Below are 20653 nucleotides of genomic sequence, written 5' to 3' on the forward strand. Positions count from 1 at the left end.
AGAAGATCAGTATATTCTAAGAAGTACAGAATGACTCCTCTAGGCTTTGCTGAGGAAGATGAAGCATGAGAACTCTGCCCCAAACGGTGTGCACGTTGAATATTTAATGGAGGAGATGCTGAAAACCAAGAAGTGTAGGAAGGAAAGATTTAAAATAAGATAACGGATCAGAACCTTGAAGTCCCTCAGCCAGGCCATAAATGCGCAAATTGTTGCGCCTATTGCGATTTTCTAACTGCTCGACCTGTTGTTTGAGGTGATCGACTTCTTTGTGAATATGAGGAACTTGAGCAGCGAGATCTTGAACAGTATCAACCCGTTTCTCCAGAACGTCGACCCTTTGCACAGTATGAGACCAGTTATCTTCCAAACTCAACAGACGGGTGTTAGTTTCCTCCATATATGGTTTGAGGGCACGAATCTCCTCAAGAATAAGCTCCAATGAGAGAGGTGAAGAAGAATTGGTGGGAGAGGGCGGATTCGCTTTTCCTCTCTTCCTAGGCGTAGAGGAAGTCGATGATGGTATTTTGGAACCCTGTTTGGCACCTAACCGAGTCATAGAGGAAGAAGAGCCCTTCGTAGTGACAGGATCACCAGAATTATCGTCTGTTCCCTCTTGCAGGATGTTAAAAGGGTTAAAGTCCTCCAGAGCGGTATCACTGGTTTGCAGAGTATCCTTACGGGGAGTCCGGGAAGTTGCCATGACTGAGTTGAGGAAAAGCACCCCACAGCAAAAAAAAAAAAAAAAATTTTAGTGAGAGAGGTATAATAGTAGTAAGTCACTGAAGGCAGAACACCCTATACACGAATATGGTCTTAGGTATAAAAAGCGCCAATTGTAATGTCAAGTTATTGCTCAGAAAGGAGTAATATTCAAAAGAAGCAGGCAACAGCTGAGAGCGGAGGATTCATATGACTGACCTCTGAGGAGCTCAGACCTTCTCTAGCAACAAGCATGAGAGAACAAAAAGTTAGTCAAGGCAGTGAAAGGGCAGAAAATGCGTTCCCATAAGTGTTCCAATAAGTTGTCCCAGAGTCTTCATTATTGAGATTTTTCATTGGGAGTCTGCATTGTTTGCGGAACAGGGCGGCAAATGTGAGGAGATTACTTCATGAAAAAACAAAATGGCGGCCGCGGGTAAATCGTAACCGTCATGAAGTCGAAACAGTGTCTTCTCGCTCACCATATGCCAGGAATTGGAGCTTAACGACTGGAGCAGTACTTCCAATGAAGTCGGAAGCAATTTCCGTGCTCCGACAGCAGGAGAAAGTGCCCTGGAACAGCTGCGGCGTCTCACATCGCTGCGGAGCTCATCGTAGCGGCGGCCATCTTCTAAGGCGCCGAAACCACGCCCCCCGTCATGATGGATCCTTGACTTTCAAACTCTTTGCCATTGCAGGAGCTTTTGAGCCTCACAGCATCACTCAGCTCTTGGGGTACCAGCATTGGCCCCCAGGCAGGTCCAATTGTGCAGCATCAGATGGGATACACTGCGAAGGAGTGCACTACCGAGCAGGAGAGAGCATGACTGTGCACAAAATTGTTGATTATGTGAATGATTCATTCATCCCTTGCTTTCGTAGGGCATTCATTAAAACAATGTTTGTACATAGCATATGGCTTATGTTGTTGATCCACATGACGGATATGGGTTATCACACAATGTACTGACAGTATTGCTCTCAACTCTCTGTTTTATGTGTCCCTCCAAGCATTTACCCCATATTAAATCTGAAGAAAGAAGAAAGGGGGGTGGTTATCGGACCTACCTGGACCCTGCAGATCTAACATCAGAATGCAACCTCATGCAAGCCCTCCCCAAGACCAAGAGGCATATTATGCCACACATACCTTGGGACTCCAGTCAATTGCTTCCTCTCTGGGTTGGTCAACATTAGTGGAAGAACATCAGTATCTCACCCACTTTCTTGGTAGTGCCCAATACTCAGTTACCAGCTCATACTCTGTTGTATCTCTCTTATGTAACCTTTACTATTGGTTGCACACACATAACTATCAGTTACATTGCACCCAATTCCAATGTCTTACCACTGCCCCTATGCTGGCGTAGTATATGTTATAGTAGCACCCTGCCTGTTTCCTCTTCTGGTGCATCGTCATACGTCGGTGTTACACCCTCATAAAGACACAGCCGCTTCCTGACTTTCCACACATGCACGTGTGCTTGTGACGCATTTCTCTTAATATGGATGGATTACATGAACCACTCATTCAGGGGCATATCAACAAGGCGGCGATAAAAAATTATCGCTGCTTTTGCGGCCGTTTCCGGCCGAAAAGCGGCGATAATTTTATCGCTATATCAGCAAGGTCACGCTATCGCGTGAATCCTTGCCTTAGCGCCCTTTCCCGTAATGCCCACCTTTTCATCCCTAATGAGATGCAAAGTGGGCGTTCCAGCTCAAAATAACTGGAGAAATGTTGCTAACCGACATTTCTCCAATTATCAATGGGCACGCTAACAAGCATAGCGATGAGAAAAGTAGCGCTAACCTCAGTTATCGCTACTTTCCTTACGCCTGCTTTTAGTTTGACTTAGCCATGATATCCAATAGAAGGTGGATATCATGGCTGAGTCTGCCCTGCCCTATCAGCAAGCTATCGCCAAACGTTGTGCGATTATCGCTGTATTTCCAGCAATAATCGCACAATTGGCAGCTTGCGCATGGAATTTTATCGCTTTTGAGATAAGCGTTGCTAATAGCATGCTTTCTCAGCGACAAAATTCGGCGATAGCCGGCGATAATTATCCTAGCGCTAAGTGCGCTTAGCGATAATTATCGCCGGTTGTTGCTGATCTGCCCCTCAGTGCGGTACAACTATGAGTTAATGTAAACTGCATGTGTTCTATCTCTCGCAACACGCAGGGACCTAAGACAAGATAAGAACATCATCCTGGCCACTCCCAAACAACACCAACATGCTCCCCACATAGGCCACCCTGCAATTCAACATCTCTGAACCAAGCACCCCCCATGGTGTGGGCTCGCGGACTGCTATCCACCAATGCGCTTCGTAACCTCCAGCACTGCAGCAGCGCTCTTCCCATTGGGCGTTGCTTCAGTTAGGCGGCCTCAGAGCACTGAGAGAAATCGCAGACTTTTACTTCCCTTGAACTGTTCACAGGAGCACATTTTATTTATAAGGAAATCCTTGCCTGCATCATGGGCGGCATTCCATTTTAATTTGAACACAAAGGGGGCTTTCCGCCCGGGCAAGTGCTGCGAAATCTTATTGCAAATACATGTGGTGGGCAGCACGGAGGACAGCAACCCCGCTGCCTCAGCAAGGGCGATAACTCAGAGGGGGGCTGTAATAGACTGGACAATTGTTGTTGCCAAATTCCCCCGCCAATGGGATATGGGCTACTTTGACTCCTATGCATATGAGGGCTGTTGCAGAAGAATTACTTAGCAATTTTCTTGGAAAGAAATTGTCACTGCTGGAAGCCCTTTTCCCATTTTTATGCGTCTATTCACCAGGCCTGGCTTTGTGTTTCCTGGCTTGCTATGTGCTTGTTGCTTAAATGTTCCATCACTCCCCTCTCCTTGCCAACTCCGGGCCCCCACTGCGCTCCTGGTCAGTCCCCGAGCTGCTTCGTCTGATTGCTATTTTTTCAATCTTTAGTTGATATGTTTACCTTCCTGCTTAAATGCAGAGACAAGCGTGCAGGGTTTTGTGGAGTGGGAAATCAGTGATGGGGAAAGATGAGGGCTTCTCTCAAACTTCCCCCGGAACCCCATCCGCCCCCCCCCCCCCTCGCCCACACGAGTACTGTAGATCATGCAATGGCGGGAAGGGGGGCTCATGAGGGGCACCTCAGAAGTCATGAGCAGCAAATGAAGAGACACAAATATCAATTCATGTACCTGCAAGGACCCCCGAGCGGTAGGCACAGAATGGGTAACAACGGGTTAAATCAAACGTCATGGGTGGCTTATCAAGGGGCAGCAATGACCTTTATGCACAAGATCAAGCTATATCGCAGGGATAACGGGCAGATCAGGGACCAGTATGGGCAAACCGTGAACCAGGAAGGGTCTCTCTGTGTAATACAACACGCAGTATAGAGGACTAGGTCTTGGAGCAGGTTTTGAGGCACGAGGCTCAAACCAGGAGACAGTAAGGATCACTTTGTGTACTAAATCATTCTCTACAAGGGGCATGCGGTGCAAACGAAGGCGATATAATGGGCATATGATGAGCCAGTCATGACATCTGTGCACAAAATAATGCTACTTACAGGAGCTTTAAGTGGCAAAACCTGCACCAGGGACAAATCAGAGACAGCAAGTACTTCTGTAGGGAGTCGTTCATCCTATAGGTCAGCATGAAGAGTACCTATGGGGGTGTGAATGACACATTAGGCGCGAGCAAAGACATCAATGTGCACTAGATCATGATACATAGAGGGCATCACTTGAAAATCATCACAGATCGCAGAGGGCAAATCAGGGAAGAGCAAGGACCCCTATGGGTACTAGATCATGTGATATAGGGAGCACGAGGGGCAAATCAGGGTGTGTAGGGCTGATCAGGGGTTTTCGAGAGTCTTTTTGTGTACTTGACCAATCTGAAATGTGTATGGGGTGAAAGGGGAAATCAGGAAGAGACCCGAGGGCTGATCATTGGACAGCAGGAATCTTGCTGCACATTAGATCAAAGTAGATAGAATTATGTGGGGGCAATTATAGGGTAAGAGCGGCAAATCAGGGGACTGCAAGGGCTTTTCTTTGCACCACATAGTGTTGTAAAAGTGGCAAATCAGGGTAGCATGAATGAAATAACGGGACCAGCACTGACAGCTTAACTCACTGCATCATGAGGAGCAAGTGAGAGGCCAGCAAGGACCCTTCCAAACCAGGGCCCAATAGCATCTCTGTTGTGGTTGCACTGCTGCAAGGACGATGGCCCCTTACAGTGTCACTTGGTCACTCTTGCCAAGTTTCCCACATCGCTTCTGTTTTACATTATATTTGTAATTTAGCGTCAGTTTGTCAGGCATGAAAGGAGAAGCCTTCGCACAGTCCTTACCCCTAACAAGGTAGGAGCTTATTGGCTCCCTCTGCACAAACACTGGCTGTGTCAGGTCATCCCTGTGTTTTTCTGTGGCCAGGTGGGAGTTGCCTACGAGCCTTCCTACGGTAAATGAAGAATGCAGCCTTGGGATAGAGGCCTCATTCCTGGTACTTTTCTTAATGAAGGTAACATTAGACAACATGACACAGAGATATCTTTAAAGTAACCCTTCACAGACACTAGACATACTATGTGTGATAAATGCTTTGCAAGCACTATAGGTGCATCTGTCAGCAGGAGTACCTGTGACTGATTGCACGTATGTACTTAAGTATAAGAATAGAGTTTGCAAGATTGATGATGAGTGCTGCTCACAGGTGACACCCACCCTCTCACAACATCCACCACTTGTTTGTTCCCCTCAGCAGCATCATGAAGGATTCTGGGAATGGAGCTACCCCAGAGGGAAACTCTGCCTCATCTGGATTGGTTGACCCTTTGAACTTGTGCACTGGATCCTAATTGGCTGTGGACATCTGCACCTTCCTGCTTTTTGGAATTCAACTGTGGCGTGCAGATCATCCTTTCGACTTTGAACAGTCTGTACCCTGTTGCCATAGTGTATCCTGAGTGTGGAGACAGCATTCCCCTTATTTCCTCCTGGCTAGGACTAAGCTTGAAGACCCTGCTAAAGCTCTGTTGGTCTTAGCCAACGCTATCACTGACCTTATCTTGAATGGAAACCTCCAGCCAACCCAGAAGACTGAAGGGCTGGGAAAGAAACAACTTAAAAGAAAACTAATCTTCAGGAACATCTGCTCAGTCCCTCAAGTACCTCACTAGAGGTGAAGGTCAGCTGCCTGACAGGACAAGTGAAAGTGAGATGGACGGACTCACTAAAATAGAGCAGTGTATTCTGGGTGCATCGCAGGTTTATTCTGGTGCCTGGAAAATAGGTAAGTCTGATATGCACATCGAGAGGGAAACTAATGTAGACTCACATAAAACACTCTGTCCCCTACCCACATCTGGGTTAGACACGGAAGTCACACAATTGAGCCACTCATATCAGGGTGGCTTACTTCAACCATCACCCATAATAGCAGGGACGCGTGATACTAGCCCGCGGACCTCCCAACATTTGGCTGGTAGTGTACTGTTAGAAGGTGGTTCTGACACTATGGGCCGCCCGGATTTGTCGCTTTTTGAGCACCTCATCGTTGAGCTTTTACGGTGGGAGAGCCTCATAAGTTGGGACTCACCCGCAGTGAACTCAGGATGGAAGAGACATGCCAGGGAAAGTCAGTGTGTTTTACTGTGTTTTCACTTCCTTATTCCCCTATGGGAATGTGGAGCCAGGGGCTAGATTAACTTCAATTAGGCCTACAGATTCCAGACACGCACTTAAGTCCACTGTAGCAAATGTGAAAGGAAGTATTCTGCAGAGTCCAAAGTTATATTTGTACTGCTTTTGGGTCATCCAGAACTGTCATATTTCTCTGAGCCAGCCATGACCAGACCCAGGCTGAGGGCTGACCTCAGCTGGATGGATTGATAACCTTTCTTCCACAAGCGAGGGCCTCCTCTCCAGGAAGAGAAGATGGGTGGGGCTACAGGCCAATCCATCAACCGCTGTCGCTGGGTGCCAGGCACCAGGCTGCACCAATGAGGGAAGGCAGCTTGGGGGGAAGGTGCTTCCGAGACATGTGGCAGAAACCCTGGACGACGCCGTTTTGAACAAGCTCAGAGGCTGGACCAGAAGGAGGGAGCAGGGTCAGGGACGTGATGTGTTGCTGTTTGATAGGACCAACAGAGACTTCCTGCCAGCCCCCTACTCAACTTTTAAAAAGTACTTGCACAGGAAGAGAAGCTCTCTCTGGGGTGTGGTCTGCTGAGGGTGAAGGTGCTGGAGCCTGGCGCAATGGGCAGTTGGAAGGAGAGACCCCCTGACTGCCCCCAGGACCCTATCAGCACCAGAAGAAGAGCCCAGGACTGGTGCACAGAAGCAGGGGCCTCTGCGCAGGAAGAGAGGCCCAGAAGGCGAGCCTGGTGAAAGGCTGGCGCAGGGAGACAGTGAAGACAGCACACTGCTGAATCTACCCTCTCAGAGACCCAGAGGGCAGAGGAGAGGGTTCCCAGTGGCTGGGGCTGGTAAAGAGGAGCATGAAGCGCCCCATAATGCCTCGCCAGGCATTTGGAAATCTGTTGGTTTGGTGCTTTGTGGCCCCCAGAGGAGGGGGGTCACCCTCACGGAAGACAGCACACTGCTGAATCTACCCTCTCAGAGACCCAGAGGGCAGAGGAGAGTGTTCCCAGTGGCTGGGGCTGGTAAAGAGGAGCATGAAGCGCCCCATAATGCCTCGCCAGGCATTTGGAAATCTGCAGTTTTGGTGCTTTGTGGCCCCCAGAGGAGGGGGGTCACCCTCACATGTGAAATGGGGTGCAGGGGGGCTGCAGGAGCACCGCAGTCTCCCCCAGCGTAAAGAAGAACAGTCCACCCCAAAGTTTCACGGGGCATCTGAAAGAATAACCCCTCAAGGGCTCAGCCAGCCTTTAACACCTTCTAGGTTGGAACTTATGTTCTACAGCTGAGGGTGTACTATGAAGTGCATCATGGAGTGAAGGGCTGAGTTGGGGATGTCTGGAGAAGGGCATCCCCTGGAGGTGAAGTGGTGTAATTGCACCGAAATGCATTTATTATTGGTTATTTCTTTTTAGGTGGACTGAAAGTGACGTGTAAAGTGAAGTACCTGTGTAAGGTGATGTTAAACTAAATGGAGTTATGTTGCTGGACCCTCCTGCTAGGGGGTCTGGCTGTATTTACGTAATCCCATGCTTTTACCTGTGATTCCTTTTAAAGTGAAGAGGCGCACTGTAGGAGAAGTGTAGTTGCCAGGAGTACTTCTTTTGAAGGGACTGTAAGTCACATGTGTAAGGAGATGTCATAAGACAAGTGGGGCTATGTTGCCAGACAGTCCTGCTAGGGTGTCTGGCTGTATATGCGTAATCCTGTGATTTCATATGTGAAGCCTTTAGGGGCTGTGATTGCAATGCATTCAAATGATCAACTAAGGTGATGAGTACTGTCATTCTAAAGTATGCGTAAACATGGATTCTTGCTGCTGCGCTTAGGTGAAGACCACAAACTGCTAGCCCTTAAGATATAGAGGTTCATACTTTATGGTCAGTAGGAGATGCTCAGTCAGGGTCATGTGTCACCAAGGCAGGTTTACCCCTTTTTAATGCTTGTTGAGGTAATGGGGTGGGTCGCCACTGGGATGGTGCCAGTGCGCAAGGCCCTCGCTCCAGGTTATATTCAACTAACTGCATTGGGGGCAAGTTGATGTGCATACATGGGAGTGGTGGTACAAGACCCCACCCCCCCTGCGGGAGGGGTGGAGATGTTATGCAATGTCACAAAGTAATTCCATATATATTTGTAAATTGGTGCATGGTATTGAGTAGTGTGTGTGTTTAATAAATGTACTCTTACTTTTATAAAGCAAAGTACAGACTGGACAATCAATTATTGAGTGTTATTTTTGTGCACCTGCAAATGGCGATTACTAGCCCACACCTTCTCCCTTGAGTAAGCCTCAGACTGCTCTGCAACGCTACCCTCTGAGAGTCAGGCGCTACAATTGGGTGTTTGGTTCCCAGTGAAGGACAAATGAAGTCATGTTATTTGTGCAGGCCTCACAGATGCTGTCTCGTTTTCCAACATGGCTAGGACTAAGCTTGAAACCCCTGCTAAAGCTCTGTTGGTCTTAGCCAAGGCTATCACTGACCTTATGTTGAATGGAAACCTCCAGCCAACCCAGAAGACTGAAGGGCTGGGAAAGAAACAACTTAAAAGAAAACTAACCTTCAGGAACATCTGCTCAGTCCCTCAAGCACCTCACTAGAGGTGAAGGTCAGCTGCCTGACAGGACAAGTGAAAGTGAGATAGACGGACTCACTAAAATAGAGCAGTGTATTCTTGGTGCATCACAGGTTTATTCTGGTGCCTGGAAAATAGGTAGGTCTGATATGCACATCGAGAGGGGAACTAATGTAGACTCGAGGGGCCCTTACATAAAACACTCTGTCCCCTACCCACATCTGGGTTAGACACGGAAGTCACACAATCGAGCCACTCATATCAGGGTGGCTTACTTCAACCATCACCCATGATAGCAGGGACGCGTGATACTAGCCCGCGGACCTCCCAACATTTGGCTGGTAGTGTACCAAGTGCTCTAATGCCCCTTCACCTTCCTCCGGAGGCAACCCCATATACAGTAGTTTTGGCCAATGTCCCAGTGCTTTCTCTTAACGCTCAGGAGCATTGGTCAACACTTAGGAACAAGGCCTTGCATCTGCTGAGCACCAGGACTGGTCTAAACGATCACCTCTTTAAGGAATTTAAAATGGCTCGCAGAGTACCCTGGCTTGGAAAATCACATAAGACCTTAGATGGTGACTGCGTGGTTTTGAGTTTTATGTTACCAAGTCTGGTACAGTGTATATTAGAGAGGGTGGGTAACCATCACTTTAAGGTGGATGATTTTAACATCTTCCCCTTAGGGTTTTTTTATCAACCAAATAGTGATTTTTGGCACAGGGTGAGGAGGGGGGTAGCTCTACCTTATGGTCGATCCAATAATTTGGTCCCAACAAGCAATCACTTTGAACCCCTGGCTTCTCTAGAAGACAAAGACTGACTCGGACCACTTATTTGTCCCACTCGGTCTGGTATCCAAGCATTAAAGGGGTACCGAGAGTCCAATGCGGAATCAGCTATACTCACCAGTGATGAACTCCTCCAAAATAGGGATGATAGAATAGTAGGGGTAGTGTCCGCCCGTAGGAACAGTATTTCAGGGGATGATCCCCAGAATGGGACGGGCGTGAGCCTAGTGGTGGTAAGGGAGAATGGCCGTTTAAAACCCCCTTCAGCAATATCTTCCCTTCCCAATAGCACCCCTGATATGGAAGTTGTGGGTAAAGTTAATTTGCCCAAAGCTCCTGTCAACTCCGAAGCCATAATGCACGGCAATTAAAACCAAATTTGACCATAGTCTCTTGGAACATAGTGGGACTGTCTTCCAAAACCGCTTCAACCGAGTGGTCTGCATACATTGAAAACCACGATATTTGGTTATTTCAGGAAACTTGGTCCCTGGAGCATGTTTATCATCCCGGCTTTCTAAATTTCTCTAAAGCAGCATTGGGGAGACAGAGAGGCAGACCGATAGGTTGACTTACCTGCTGGGTTAGACAGTAAGCATGTTACAAGGTGGAGGAAGTCTATATTGACAGTCCGGACGTCATGGCCATACGGATATGTTTGGCACACTCACCTGATATTTTGATTATTAACGTTTATGCAAGAGGGATGCCGGGTAGTAGAGGCTCGGAGATAGTTACCCCCCTGGATAGTTTTATCGAAAATAATAGGGGATGCTGTAACCTGATAATAGGAGAAGACTTTAATTGCTCCTTCGATTCCCTAGATCAAGAGGATGGTAACCTCTGTATCGAGGAGGATGCCCAGTGGAATATTCCTCAATTGGATTTATGCCCAATCAAAAAATGGGCGGAGGCTGCTCTGCAGCTGAAGGGGCTGTGCTTGGAACGGGGTGTGAGTGCAGTAAACGGGAGGACCCAGTTGGATAGAACGGGCTCTCACACTTTTAATAATGGCCTGAGAAGTAGTAGGATAGACTACATACTCCTTAATACTGAATTCTGGCCTTCTTTATCGGACATGAAGGTCCAGAAGTGGAATGAAAGTGATCACGATCCTCTGGTGCTATCAATGCAAGTCTTGGGTTTAACCAATGTCAACGACCAACCTGCAGAGCTGCCTATATCAACTGTCACACTTACCAATGATTAGGAGAGTTAGATGATATGATATGAGGTTATGATCGTTGATAACGAGGGGGACTTGGAACAGATGAAGTTAATGGTTGCCCGCGCGATAGCTACCCTCCAAAACTGTGGTACGCAGGAGGACATCAATGCAATCATTCTTCAGGTCCACAATGATTTGTTTTTGAAACTCAAAGATTTTTTTATTAAACCCAAAAGACGGACGTCAAAAATGCGCCCAAAGGCAGCGTCCTGGTATAATAAATCGTGTAGAGAGGCTTACAAGTTACTTTCAAGAACTATTAGATCTAAAATCATGGGTGACATTATAAAGGCAAGAATTGGGTACAAGAAAACCAAATACATAGCAAAGAAGGATTGGGATGAGCAACACTGGCAAGATCTGTTTATTGCCAGTAAAGGGAAAAACATGGTACATTTTTGGCATCTTGTTAAATGCGGTAGTGGTGTTTTAACCTAAACACCAGTTAATTATGTACCCCTTGAGTTGTGGGCCCCGTACTATGAGGTGCAGTTTACCATTTCTGCTCACAGCAATGATCCCTTTCAATTGCCCACCCCCAGTGTAGCCTTGCACTTTACTAGGTTAGAGGTTGTATCTGTTCTTAAAAATATCCCGAGAGGTAGGGCCCCAGGCCCGGATTGCATTCCGGCAGATCTGTTCCGGCACGACAAAGCAGCTTGGGTAACGTACATACAGATTCTGGCCAATGCAGTAACGAGTGGCGCCCCCATTCCTGATACTTGGCTTGGTGCCGAAATTCTCCCGATATACAAAAAGGGTGATCATTCCTTACCAGGAAATGACAGACCGATAAGTCTTATTGACTCGATCCAAAAGATTGTTGCCAGGCCAGTGTAGGGCAGAATCCAGACCTGGATAGATGAAATGGATATTTTGTCTGCACTACATGCGGGGTTCTGCCCTTACACAAGCACTATAGATCAGGTTTTTAGACCTATGCTAATTTACTGGCGGGTTGTCATCATCGGAGGGGGGTCAATTTATGCGGCTTTTGTTGACCTCAGATCCGCATTCGACTTGGTCCCACGACCCAAAATTTGGAGCGCATTTGTGGATATGGGGATGCCATTAGAACTACTGGCCATTTTAGTAAGGTTGCATGACCTCAATTATGCACAGGTACGCTGGGGTATGCATGGGAATGTCACGGATAGGTTCTCTATTAATAAAGGGGTAAGACAAGGGTGCGTGTTGACACCGACGTTGTTTTCTTTGTTTATTAATAGGGAGATTAATCATTTTTCATCCTGTCACACGATGCCCCCACTCTAGCTGGCATGAAGATACCCCTGCTCATGTTCGTGGATGATACCCTGATCCTTTCAAAGACCCAGAAAGTGCTACAGTCTGCCCTTTCTCGATTCGAGGTCTTTTGCTGTGATAATGAGCTGGTGATCAACGTGGAGAAAACTAAGTTCATGGTTTTCCACAAAAATAAAGCCATAAAAGGAATAGTTTTTATGAACAACGTCCTCCTGGAGCAGACCGATATCTGGGGATCACACTAGGTAGGAGATTGAATTGGAAACCACAGATCGAGATCTTGGTCCTCAAACATGCCCAATTAGCTGGAGCATTTATAAAAAAACATAGGCTTTCTCAGACCCAGCCTATAGCCCCCGCTTTAAAGAGCTATAATTCCAAAATGAGCTCCTCTGTATTGTATGGCTCTGAACTCTGGGGCGTTGAGGATCTATCAACTCTTACTGCTGCCCAAAACAAATTTATGAGAACTCTAGTAGGCCTTCCTCAATCTACACCACTCATACCCTTATATTTAGATCTGGGCTGCAACACCATTGAGGCCATAGCGTGTTACCGACCCATTGCTCTATGGAGAAGGCTCTGGAATACTCCCTAGCTTTCCTTGTATGCTAAAGCCCTCTTTGAAGTACGGGGCGCAGACTGCCTATGTAGGATTTCTTGGTTAACCAAAGTAAAATCTACCTTACTAGATATGGGGATGAGTAGTTTGTGGGAGGACCTAAAAAACAACATATTCCCGTCAAAAAAAGAGTTCAAGGCAGCACATTGGATTATGTCAAGACGAAATGCTATTCGACCGTAACAAGATCCATTTTGTCAATGGGTTTTCTTGAGTTTAAACATGATCCTGAGTATGAAGCTTATTGGGATGTTATCACCAAACCGAGTGATAGGAAGTTATATCACCAATTTAGGGTAGTTTCCCTTCCCATAAAAGCCTTTACAAGTAGCTGGCACCCCCCATCAGATGACAAATGCCTTATATGCCCAGCACAGAATGAAACAATAGCTCACATTCTTTTTGCATGTCCAGCCTATAAGAGACCTAGGGAAAAATGGATCAAACCAATTTGTTGTAACATGGGAACCAGATCAGATCAGGCATGGAAGCATTAAGGATTCTGAAGACAAGCACTCAGGAATCCACTGTGATTGCAGTTGTTAAGTTTTTAAGTTGGATGTGGGCCATCCGTGCAAAACAGACGAGGGAATATCAATCATGTTAGACTTAACTAATGTTTTAGTCACTAAGGCTCGGAATTGTAATCCTAAATTTCAAGAGACACATGTATTGGCATCCCTAATGCGCGCTTAGTGAACCAACAAACTGTGTGTAAAGCATTGCTAGTCTCGCTCCCGTGTGTTTTAATGTTTTTTACCTTTTATTAATTACCTTTTTTTAAATGTGTTTTTAATGAATGTGTGATTATTCCTATTTGTGGATTGTTTTTAGCGCCAAGTTGATCATGAAATTTCATACATTTTTGTTTTTATGTATTTGTAAATTGTAGTAATGTTATGTCTTTTTATGATTGAATATAATCGAAATAAAGACTAACTGAACTGAACTGAGATGGACGGTAACTCTGCCAGGCGAGCATAGCTCCTCGCAGCATTGAATTTCATTGGCCTTACCGACTACAGAGGTTCAGCACCCGCTAGATTCGCCAACCAGCAGAATGCAGGGATCTGAGTGGTATGTCCCAAGCCTGTCAGCCCTCATGCTTGCACCCCTTCAATCACCTCTACATCCTGAGGCTAGCTCGCCTTCTAAATGTCTTTTGCTGCTGGGTGAGTGTACGTGAGTGACAAATCAGTCAGGGCCCCTAAGCTGCAAAAGTCAATAACTCACTAACTTATGGAGTGCAGGTTTTCTTTTTGCAGTCTGGTAATTGTAGTCCCGATTTTATAAATTGGATAAACAGGACTACCAAAATGTAGAACAGAAACCTGGACAGGAGCAGATAATCACACAGAGAAGTGGGAAACATGAGGCATGTGCTCAAGGACCAGGCAGTGCCTCACTCTGCACTAAAGGCGTCCTAGGTGGGAGTGCAAGAGCAGCAAATCTGGAATCTTCATGGACTGATGCCTGTGGGTGAATTCAGAGGCTAGCAATGACCTCTGTCTGTAGCCATGGCTCCTATGCGACAGTGCACAAGGGGAACATCTAAGCACACACAAACCCCTACAGCCAGTCCGTTCTACATGGTAGTAGGTAATATTAAACTTTAACACCAGCATAAATTCCAGTATGGACCAGGCCACCCTGTTTTTGGTATAATGAGAAGTTAATTGTGGACAAGCAAGAATCTTCTAATATACCTGGCAATGATATTTAGGGTTTTAAAAGATAAAAATGTTGCTGGCTATACCATTTGGGTCAGTAAATCAGCAGGGAAGGGCGACCTTAGTTGGTGCTTTTAGAATCTTTCCTGGTTGAACTGAGTTTCCCATGGTATTTGACTACAAATGTACAGAGGTAGGGTTACCAGATAGCTCCACGGCACCAGAATACTACTCTCCCACAGATACACACAGAATGCACTGGTTTGTCATGTGAAAGTCCAAGTGTGGAAAGAAGGTGTTTGGTTGACATGGTCATTTGGTATCCCTAGGCTGGTGGAGTCAATAGTGGCCGCCAATCAATGAGTAAGTGAGAGTGAGTGCTATATGAGGGGAAAAGGATTACTTTCTGCATGCTGGTCAAGAGCTCATTATTTGAAGGCTTCGCCACCAAGGAATTGAAGGGAATGGAAACTCTGCTTTGCACAGCACAATATTGTGTATCCTGCAATACAATATGCACTAGAAATCAGGCGTCTCCAGCCAGTAGCTCATGAGCTACAGTAGCTCTCCAGCTACCTCAGAGTAGCTCACCTGTGTGCAGTGCAGCTTATTAAATTAGGAAGCTTTTGTTTGGTTGAATTAATATACATAAAACAAAATTGAGACTATACAACACTAATAATATTAGTAGCCCTCAACGCGTTTCATTGAACGTAAGTAGCTCTCAGTACAGAAAAGGTTGGAGACCCCCTGCACTAGATTAATTTTTTTGAATTAATGATGGGCGATGAACTACAGAAAGAGGTAAGATGGGAGGATGAAAAAGGCTGAGAGTGGAACTAGAATGAGAGAGAAAAACGAGAAATCCATTCAACAGGATACATGAAATGATCATGGATGCAGGAAAGAAAGTAAAGCCAGCGATCAAGAGATGAGAAAAGACTGTCAAAGGAGAGAACAATTTAGGACCGAAGGAGAAGAATTACAGAGAAAAAAAGGAAAGAAACAGAAAGACAGACTTTTCTAGAGGTAAAACAACTTAAGAAAGCCTGATTATTAAATCTTTATGCTTAGAATGCCATATGTTTAGGCTTAGCATAAGATCCACATGGCCACAGTATTTGTTTTAAAAAATACAAATGTCACAACATACTTTTTAGGACCGAATTGGGATGTGTGGGCCATCTGTAATGAAGTCATCTGAGAAAGAGAACATGTTTAAGGTTAAGTGATAGAGCCATGGACATGCGGATGAAAAAAAGCATTCCTCAGTCTTTAGTCGAGTGCCCCACGTGCTGCCCGCACGCGGCTGAGCTCCCGGCAGCGCCTGCCTTCGGGTAATGCATATTGACTGTCCTTGCAGAGCGCTGGAGGCTTGTTTACCAAGCAGAGGAAGAACATCGTGTGCCCACTCGAGCCTGCTTCAGAAAAGGCTCTCTGCCATCCTTCACCCACTCCACTGCTCCACCATCCCTCCGCCTAGAAAAACCTCTCAGCAGCTCTTAACCAAATGCATTCATTATTCCTTTTAAAATGCATTTACCTGATCTTTTTTTTATGTATAGCGCAAACTCGACCCCAAGGTATTGGAGCGCTTTATATTAAGCACCATTTACATTGCACAAGGACAGGTTCATTTTTGGTATGCACGGGGAAATTAAGTGGTTTGCCGAGAATCACAGGATATTGAGCGGACGACGCCGAGACTAGAACCTGGTTCCCCAGCTCAAGAGTCGGCAGCTCTGGCCCTTACGCCATATCCTTTCCCCTTTAGTAGAGAAGGTAGAATTAAAGTCAAACCCTGTTTGCTTTTTTCTAGGCAATGCTTGGATTTTGCTAGCAGACATTTGTTGTATTATTGGTGGTAAAATGGTGGGCTCTGATTCAGATTTTGGACTTTCCTTCAGAGGTTGAGTCGGGTTGATTTTGGGGGGTTTCTTAGGTGCAGTGCAGGGGGGTCGTCCCTGCCCTCTGCTTAGATTATGCTGACCCAGGTATTTAGTGAACTCTGAGCACTATTTTGCCGTAGGTCCGTGTAAGAAATTGGGTTATTATTTGGGAATGGGGGTGACTACCCACCTCAAGGAGTAATTACAACCCATATCACGGTGTGAACCAAAAAAGTTACTCATTTAACCTGAGCTCAAACCCCTGGTAGCTATGACACAGAGCAGCCAGACTCAACTTATGGTGATGTGTAAAGTATTTATACAGTACTAAAATAGCAGTAAAATAAAAATGCAACGCAATTAAGTTCCCAAACCAAAATAGAAATATTGAGTAAAGTTGAATAAACAAAATCACCCAAAAAATGACAAAAATCCTAAAAGTGGAACTTGATATCTGAATTTTTAAAGATTTAAGTAGGAATAGTGCCAAGAAGCATAGAGTGCCAATGATAGTTCATGGTTGCAGTAGACCAGGACACAGGTGCAATTTGAGACTGACCTCGGCGAGAAACAACGTGAGGCAGCGCGGGAACAATATACAGTGGGGGTCAAACAAAAGTATTTACAATGAACAGGTACAATTTCAAAGTTTGTAAAGAGACCCTTCGATTGCCGCAAATGGCGTTGTGGAGTCGACTGCGTTTCAACCAGTATAACTAATGGTCATCATCAGGACGATGGTTACACTAATTCTTGAAATGTGCTCTGAGGTCACTATGGGGAGCGAGAGTCCAGAGGGTGCATCCCACTCATATAGAATTCGTCACTTGAAGAGGACAGCGTTCAATGGCTTAGTTGAGGTCTTGAGGAGGATATCCAAGGTCAAGAGAAGGCGGCGGGTCAAGGGCCGGGCTGGAAGTCAATTAACACGGCTTCCGGAGCTGCTCAATGAATCCAAGGGGGAGGGAAGGTCTGCTGGGTTGAGTCCAGAAAGCCGGCGTGAATCCGGAGGGGGACGAGTAATGCTTTACCCCCACTGTATATTATTCCCGCGCCACCTCACGTTCTTTCATAATCACTTGTGTCACTGCGCCGTTTATTCACTGCAACACTTCCAGTGCACATTTGGTTGTTATGGTTACTACGATTTAGTTGTCAATTCATGCTTCTATATGCAGATAACAACCTTTCCACCTTACTTTGGTCCCCCTTGTTCCTTTTCCTGTGCTATATGATTGATACAATTTGATGAGCAGTCTCCTGCTTGATATACCAGTTGAGTAATTGTTCTATTGTTATATTACTTACCCGGTCTCAACTGGGATAACGGGTTTACTCCTGTTTCATTGTACCAAACTATAGACCTGGCACTAAATCCCCCAAAATGGAATTCCTCTACCTCTCACCTCCTGATGCTTCAATCCGAGTCCAAGAATGACCACCTTTGTTAAAGGCACTGGACTGCAACTCTTCAATCACTGCATGCTACTAATCTCTAGCAATCTTCCTTGATAAGAACCTGAATGTTCAATACGATAATACGACAAAGAGTGCCCAACTTATACTGATTAGAAACATTAAACCTTTCAACCAGGATTCAGACTTTAAACAGGTTGTGCAAGCCTTAGTCATCTCCCATTGTATTACATGAATACTCTCCTAATGGGAATTCCCAAGAAACACCTGGGCCCTTGAAGGCAATCCTGAACTTTGCTGTTTGATTTATCTCATGAGCATGGTGCTTTAAACTCATCTCCCTAGTGCTCTTTACACATAACTGCCTGCTTATCAAAGCAGCTTCAAAGCTACTTGCATTACGCACAATGCCCTGCATAAGGTTACTCTAACAATACCTTATGCAAAAACTCACACCATCTCGAAGATGCCACACCACAAGAAATGCAAACAATCTCCTTCTAGACTGACCCAGGTGCAGGAAACAAAACAGAATCTCCCATTCCTTCTCTGAAAGCACACCCAGAATTTGGAACGCCATTCCACAATAAATCGCACTAACTCCCCTTTGGGTCTTTCAAAAGAAAACTCAAATTCCCCTTCATCTAGAGACACCTTATGGACTAAGCTCTTATTACTATTATTATAATATTTTCAAGCTCTTATTACTATTATTATTATAATTCCCGGAGATCAGTGTTTTCTGCTTGCCCATGGAGAACAGTATATAGTCTGTCACCAGTTTTCCCCGTTATTGGATGTTCCCTACTATTTGTTCTCCTAAGTGCTTGTATGTTGTTTATTTTAGAGGCTTCTGTATTAAATGTGTTTCATTATGTTTTGTAAGTAACTTGAAATTCCCCTATAAAGTGCTCAGACACCCTTAGTTCTCCTTTGCGCTATGGAATCCTTCTTAAATAAAATAAGTAATTAAATAAGTAAGTAAGTAAATAAATAATTAAATAAATACATAGATACATATATACATACATACATACATTCTTGGCATGATGGGTACCTGTGACAAAAGGCTACCACTGGCACACTGGATGTAATTATTTGCTTAAGGGGTGCCCATGGCAAAATGCAGGTGCTGGCATACTAGTTTTTGGCATACTGGATGCCTGTGTTGGCGCTAGTATAATGGAGGTAATTCTTGGTGTATGGGAGTCTCACGACAAACTATTGGTGCTGACATTTTAAAAGTAATTCTTGGGATTAGAGAGCATAACCATGGACTATGGGTGGAAGGGAGCTAGACACCAATGCTGGTCCTTCAGGACCGTGGAGACGGTGTAGGTCGTTGGCAGTGTCCACACTCGGTAACTAGTATGTTAACCAGTGGCCTAGAATCCCACTAGTCCCAAGGGACCCGGTTCCAGTGAGGATTGGGTCAGGTTTTGGGACTGGAAGTTTCTTCCCACATAAAAGAGGTATCATTAGATACGTAATGAGCACATGTTTGGATGTTTTTTGTTGTGGGTACACTTCATGGATTCGATTAAGGACCCACTAGATGTAGATTAGGTTATTTTCAGTCCTCATGAATTGCCAGATACCCATTGAGACTAATCAAGCATGAAACATGTCGACCATTTAAGTGAATATTGGGGAACATTTGTCCTCAACATATTAATGTTTTGTTTTTCACCTATAACAGGGCCCCCTGGAATAAAAGTACCAGCAGGGTACCTTAGTTAATTTTGACTCCACTTCCAAAAATCTACAGCTTAAGTTATCATAGAGCTTCTGAAGGTTACAGGGTTAATTAAACTCCTGCATGGCATAGTGAGAAAAAGATCTCCAGCAAAAGCCCCTTCATTGGGGCCCATTTGGCATTGCAGCTCCAGCTCAATGAGGAGCTAGCCCGATGATAAAGCATGCCATCCATTTGGATGGGTGAGGGCTCTTTCTCTGAATGATAAAATATTCCCCCTGTCCTGCTAAGTACCAATGTACTGTATTAGGGTACCCTTAGTTCTCTTGTTGGGAACAGCACACAGGTTTGTAAACAAATGCTTGCCCTGACCCATCATTATTGACATATGGGTCACCCACGGTATATGGATGCAGTCACTGGCAAACATCTGGCACTGGCATAAGTCTTTTGGAGGGGGGCATTGCCATTCACACTCCACTACAAAGCGCTTTCTGCTGTCCCGCGGCCCAAAAGCTGTTCCCGAGAGAGTTACTGGCCTTCACAAACTCTCAATCAATCAGGGAATTGTAAGCATGCTACTCACCCGTGAGGGTCTCAAGGTGCTGGGGGGAGGGGGTCAGAAGGTCTTGAGAGACTTTCTGACGGTGTTCAGGGAGGGGGCATGCATGGGACTCTAGGTTCCATCTCCACGAGTGCCAGGAGTGCAGCTGCTACCGCGTCTTTTGGAGGGGGTTGTGGCCACTCGCACAATGCTACAAAGCGCATTCTGCTGTCCTGCTCCCTGGGGCCTAAAAGCTGCTCACGAGGGGGTCACTGGCTCCCACAGACTCTCAAGCCTGCAGGCGATTCTTAGTTCCATTTCCCCTAGCACCAGGAAGTGCTACATCGTCTTGTGGAGGAGGGTATGGCCACTCGTACTGCAGCACAAACTGCCTTCAACTGTTCCACTGCCCGGGGCCCAAAAGCTGCTCATGAAGGAGTGACTGGCTCCAACAGACTCTTAACCCTGCAGGGGAATCTAAGATCCATCACGCCGAGTGCCAGGAAGCGCAGCTGCTACCTCATCTTTTGGAGGAGGATGTGGTCACCATGCTACAAAATGCATTCTGCTGTCCCGCTGCATGGGACATATTCATGCCAGGCACTGGTGA

This window comes from Triturus cristatus, chromosome 1_2 (assembly GCF_964204655.1).
Source record: "Triturus cristatus chromosome 1_2, aTriCri1.1, whole genome shotgun sequence".
Taxonomy (NCBI): Eukaryota; Metazoa; Chordata; class Amphibia; order Caudata; family Salamandridae; genus Triturus; species Triturus cristatus.